Source organism: Choloepus didactylus, chromosome 4, assembly GCF_015220235.1.
Source record: "Choloepus didactylus isolate mChoDid1 chromosome 4, mChoDid1.pri, whole genome shotgun sequence".
Lineage (NCBI taxonomy): Eukaryota > Metazoa > Chordata > Mammalia > Pilosa > Megalonychidae > Choloepus > Choloepus didactylus.
Window position 1 is genome coordinate 126,485,664 of NC_051310.1, and position 6,525 is coordinate 126,492,188.

Here is a 6,525-nt window from a genome sequence, read left to right on the forward strand (position 1 = left end):
TGTGAGAGTATTTTAAAACATTCACATTTAACTGGACTGTCCCCCTTAAACAAACAGCACTCCTACCTAAACCCAAACTATCAAGCCAAAATCTCTCTAAAAGTATATATTTAACCAGTAAAATTATATTGGTAATTCAACAATTATGAATGTAACACTACTTTTTAAATTGATGCCTACAGAAAAAAAATTTAACTGAAGGGGGAAAGAATTATGCACAGAGATATACCACAGTGTTACAGTAAAAGTAATATGGAAACAACCTTATCCAACAGGGGACAAATGATTAAGCCAAGTGTGCCCATTCAGTTGATTACTATATTAAAATATATAATTATGAAGAGTATTACAGAAAAAGAAAAATACCCATAGTAAATAAGTCTAAGTGAATAAGGACAAAATACAAAATTATATAACTATCTCCTGATATACAAATATTATATCAAGATAGTCATCTGAAAGTTTCTATAAAGTAATATTCAGAGGTTGATTGTGGAATATTTTAACAAAAACTTTAGATATCCATCTTAAAAATGTTGTGTTGCATTATGTGTGGCACATTTTTCAGTGTATAGGACAACATGCCTTTGAATGAAGACTGCAAATACCAATAGGCCCCAGTCTTAGTCTTGGAAACTCTGTGACTTACAACTATTGAATATATCTGGCTAGGATCTAAAATTAACACTGTTGCAGGAAAAGATTATGTCTTCTTGGGATGTTACAGGGTTCCCCAATCATCTGATGGAATTGGAGGTTGGACATGTGCTGGCAGGGAACATAGATGAGCCCAGTTGCATTCTGTTTAGACAATAGCCCCCTCCCCCCAAGCAGCTCCAAGGATCCATCCTTTGAGAATCCCTCCCTGATTCCAGTCAGGGACTAATTCATTACTTAACCAAGAACACTCTACTCAAAGGCACTGATTCACTGAAGCCCAGAGTCTCCTAGGGAAACACGTCGACTCTCCTGATAGTCATACGAAAGGCTAGTATGTTCAAGCGTTTATGATGTGCCAGACACATTCATCCTCATAATAATAATTAAGCATTATTATTAATCCCCACTTCTTAGTGAAGGGAATTGAGACACCAGAATATTTATGTAACCTGCCCATGGTCTCAGAACTAGTAATTATCTGACTCAGAAATAGTTAACCATTAAATTGTGCTACCATGCAAATCTGAGATCTGCGAAACTTAAGACAAAATTTGGCAAGTTAGAAAACACCTGCTTCTATGTATTCTAAATACACATGAATCCTAAAGCTTTCTATACTTCCACATATTATAAGAACAATCTAAGATTGCAGGAAAAAAAAAAAAAAAGAAATCCCATTATTCAGTTCGCCCTCCAGCAGAGCCAAGGAAGCACATTTCCTCTGACTGTAGTAAAAATCATTCATGCCCCATCTTTCTAAGAAATACTCTAAAGCACTATGCAATGCCCCCAAACACATTCAAGAGCCCATGACCTTATACTATCAAATAGGTAATGGTGTGTGGGACAGAGGCTCTCCGATGCCAGGAACTGGCAGGAAGAGTCATCTGGCTTCACAGTACTTACTTTACTGCTGGTCTTTGCTTTGGAAAACAGCCAATTTCTGAGTCCCTGAGGGACCCGTCGGTCACCAGGCAATGGGAATGTACAGTCTCCAATAGCCCAATCTCATTTCCCATGAGCCAGACCGTGTATAATATCAGCTACAAGGGCTGGGATAGGTCCCTGTGCTTAGCACTGACTTGGCTGGCATAGCAGGGGACAGACATAAACAAGACTCACCAGCCAAGGACAAAAATATCGGTGTCAGGGACTGATGCGCCACGGAGGGAGACACTTCACAGGTGATGCCTATGAAAGGCTGAAGGCTGAGATACTCTGTTCATTCCTGCCTTAACCAAAAGGACTGTTAAGGAGTTGTTAATATGTGCATTTTGTGGCCTGAGGGTGGGGAAGAATCTGAGTAGGGAAGTAAACAGTTGTTGACAGCAGGAAGAAGGCAACTGGGCCCAAGGCCAAAGACCTACTCATCTCCCAGGAGCTGCGGCTGGCAGCTCAGCCAGTGAAAGTCACACAAACAGGGCCTCAATACACCACTGATTTGACTGTCTGTTGCCTCTGCAATTCAGTGGGTTTCATAGGTAAAAATAAAATAAAACCAAAACAACAACAACAAATCAGGGTTGAAAGTGAGCAGCAATCAATAATTCCTATAAAAACAGAATTTAAAAACGTTCCAGGTTTTGAGCAAATAAAATCGGGCAGGAAACGCTTCAAATGGGAAGAAGTGCTCTCACCATGTCCAGCCCCAGGAATGCCTTACTTTCCTTAAACTTGCTAAACTAAACAATATTATATATATATATATCCTTCTTTCTCTTACCCTAGCTAAGACAGGCAGCTGTGTTTTATGTTACTAAAAATAAAGAGAACAAAAAAGGAAATAAAAACAAGAAAATACAAATAGTAAAAATCTATATAGTAGTTCTCAAACAAAACCAAAGTACCAAGAACTTTACCTATCTCCAAATCCTGTTGTCCTAAGTCCTAAGCCTCAAAAACTGGTTCCACTTTGAATGTACATTACCTATTCCACTTCTTTACCTTTCTTTTCTAACTTCTATTTTGAAATACTTTCAAACTTACAGGACAATTACAAAAATAATACAAACCTCATATAGAGAACTTCAACATACCCCATACCCCAGATACCCAGATCCACCAATTTTAACATTTTGTCACATTTGCCATACCTTTCTATCTATCTATCTATCTATCTATCTATCTATCTATCTATCCATCCATCCATCCATCCATTTTCTGAACACTGGACTGTAGGTTGTATACATCAAGTTCCTTAAACACAATACTGTCTTTTTAGTTGCTTTCTTTACTTTTTTTAATTGTGGAAACATATATACAACATAAACTTTCCCATCTCAACCGCTCCCAAGCATACCAGTCAATGGAATTAATCACATTCACAATATTGCAGTGCTCTCACCAGCTTCTATTACTAAAACTTTTCCATCTCCCCAAACAGAAATCCTAAACCCATTATTCAGTAACTCTCATTCCCCCTGCCCTGCACCCCTGCCCACATAGACTCTAATTTCTGCCTGTATGAGCTTGCATGTACTGTGATTGTTTTTTTGTTTGTTTGTTTTTTGTACTTACCATGAGGCTTAAATTTAACATCCTAAATCTGTAACAATCTTGTTTGCTTTGATACCAACTTAATAATATAAACAAACTATGTTTCTCCATCTCCCCATCTTTACATAGCTCTTGTCACAAATACGTTTACATATTATAAGTTCCAAACCACTGATTTATCATTACATTTCATACATTTGCCTTTTAGATCCTCTAGGAAGTAAAGACTGGAGTTAAAAACTAAAAATACCACAGTACTGGCATTTATATTTACCCATGTAGTTAGCCTCACCAGAGATTTTTATTTCTTCATGTAGCTTCAATGTATTGTCTATTGTCCTTTCCTTTCAACCTGCAGAACTCTCTTTAGTATCTCTTGTGGGGCTGGTCTAGTGGTGACAAATTCCCTGAGTTTTTGTTTATCTGGGAATGTCCTAATCTCTCCCCCATTTTTGAAAGGCAGTTTTGCCAGCTACAGAATTCTTGGTTGGAAAATTTTTGCTTTCAGTACTTTAAATATGTCATCCCACCGTCTTCTTGCCTTCATGGTTTTCAATGAGAAATTGGCACTTAATCTTATTGAAGTTCCCTTTTATGTGACATGTTGCTTCTCTTTTGTGATTTATCTTCAGCATTCAGCAATTTGCTTACAATATGCTGTGGCATGAGTCTATTTGGCTTTATCCTTTTTGGCATTCATTAAGCAAGTTGGAGGTCTATATTCATGTGTTTTGGATGTGTATATTCATGTCTGAATTTGGGAAGTTTTCAGCCATTATTTCTTTGAATATTCTCTCTGCCCTTTTCTCTCTTTCTTTTCTTTCTGAGAGTCCCACAATGCATATATTGATATGCTTGATAGTGTCCCACATGTTCTTCAAGCTCTGTTCACTTTTCTTCATTCTTTTTTCTTTCCATTCCTCAGACTGAGTGATATCAATTGTTTTATCTTCACGTTCTCTGATTCTTTCTTCTGCCAGCTTCTTTTTTCTGCTCTTGAACCCCTCTAGGGAATTTTACGTTTCTGTTATTGTGTTCTCCAGCTCTGCTTAGTCCTTTTTCAAAATTGCCATCTCTCTATTAACATTCTCTTTGTGTTCATCTATCAGTTTCCTGATTTCCTTTAGTTGTTTGTCCATATTTTCTTTTAGTGCTTTGAGCATATTTAGGACAATTTTTATAAAGTCTTTGTGTGGTATGTGCCAGGCCTGGTCTTCCTCATTGATGGTTTTTAATGCTTTAATCTTCTCCTTCACCTGGGCCATCCTGCACTTACTGTTTCTTTGTACGTTTTGTAGCCTTCTATTGAAACCTGGATATTTTTATATTTTAATTTATTATTGCTAAAATTTAATCTCTGAGTTGTCTGCTCCTTAAGCTGGTATCTCCTAGTATTATGACAAAGCTTTACTTGAATGCAAGGAACTAAAAAAAAAAGGGGGGGGGGTGGAGAATATACCTTTCCTAGTCATGGAGATTGACCTGTGCAAGTGCTATCCTTCAGGGGTTAACCATACAATGCAGTTTAGAGAATAGCTTCAGGTCAAAATGTAGGAGTCTCCCTGATTCTTTCTTATATAGCCTTGTCTTGGGCATGGGCATTTTTCCCTAGGAATTCACCCATTTACACAAATATAAAATGTCCCCTTTTCTCTAGAAAATACTTCCCTCACTGTCCAGGCAAAGAACTGTGTGATCAACAGCCAGTAGTTCCTTGCCCCAAGCAGCACATCTTGATTGTTCTCCCACAGCACTCTGTAAGAGAGCTCTGTGAACTTCCTTCTATACACAGTGCATGTTCTGGGATGGCACATGGTACACCCCTCAGGCCACCACCAGACAGATTGGGCTGTACATACATGCTCCCAGAATGTGCATTAGGGTTACTCTCCTCCCTCCTCAGCTGGGACCAGGGATCTACACTGGGAGCATGCTGAGCTGGTAAGGAGTGGGAGAGGGGCCAGCCAGGGAGCCACAAGATTCTACTGCTTTTAAGTAGCCTTTTTCTTGATTCCATGCTCTCCTATTACTGAAGTCCTTTAAGTGTTTCCTAGAGCTTTAGGAAAAATGTTTCTGCCAGTTCTTGATGGTTTTTCAAAAGCTTCTGGGGGGAGTGGAGCCCTGAAGATCTCACTCCACCATCTAGATCTTCCTTACCTTTTGGAGGAAAAAATAACAGAATGATTAAAATGTGCATGAGTATGTTGGGGAGGGGGGCAGTGAGGACTGGGATTAAGGGAAGTGAGGATGAGATAGAGAAAAGTCCCTTCCTATGTGTCATATTTTGGTCCACAGACTGAATCACACTTAGTTATATTTCTCTAAATGCAAAAATTTCCCCATGAGAATTCTGGAGTTCTCATTTGCCTGAATCTCCACTAGTGTCAAGTCTGTGTTCAGACAAATGGCAAACAATGGCCACAATAACTGGTGTACTTGTACAAGTTCCCTCTCAGAGTCAATGAGGAAATGCAACTTAAATTTTTTTTTTATTTGTTAGTATTTTCTTTATTGAAGTCTCTGGCAATCTAGTGCCTTCTTGCTCTAGTCTAGTTTCCAGTCTTTAAGGAATAGCCAGCTAGAAGTGCAGTGTTTGACATCAAGAAGCTGGCTGCTTCTGACTCAGTCTTTTATTGCAGCCACTTCTTAAAGAATTCTGGGAGACTCAATCAGACGTAATCATTTCTTGCATTAAGGTAGTGAGTTTACCATTGTCACTCCATTGCAGGATTATAACTCACATGACATACCAGTAATGATGGTGTGGGAAGGAGAAAGGACAAGATTTTCTCAGAAATTACTCAGATTATATCTACTTAAATATTAAAACAAATTCACCAGGGCTGGAATATCATAAAAATAAATAAATACAAAATAAATAAGAAGTTAGGATGACTTTACTGATGTTGTGCTTAATATCTAATCATAGCCAGGGCATCCAGTTCTTTGTTTCCAGATGATTTTATTCAAAGAACTTAGTGCACCATTTCCCAAAGTGTAATCTGTGAAACACCTGCCTCAAGACACAAGATGTTTGTTAAAAATGAAGATTCCTTGGCAGCACTCTGGCCACAGTGCTTCAGAATCTCTAGCAATGAGATCAGTACTGTGTAACTTTTATAAGCTTTCCTGATAATGCTTAAGCATGCTGTTTCTCAAACTTTAAAGTGCATGCAATTCACTTTAAGAAAATGTTTTAAATGCATATTCTTAATGATTGGATTTAAGTTGTTCAATTTATAAATGTTTTCATTTGTGATCTTCTGCTCTTTGCCCTGACAAAAAATTTTGCTTCCCCTCCAGATGTTTGATAAATATTCAGCTCTATTTCCTCTAAGTTGCATATTTCACTATTTAACCTACTAGAAT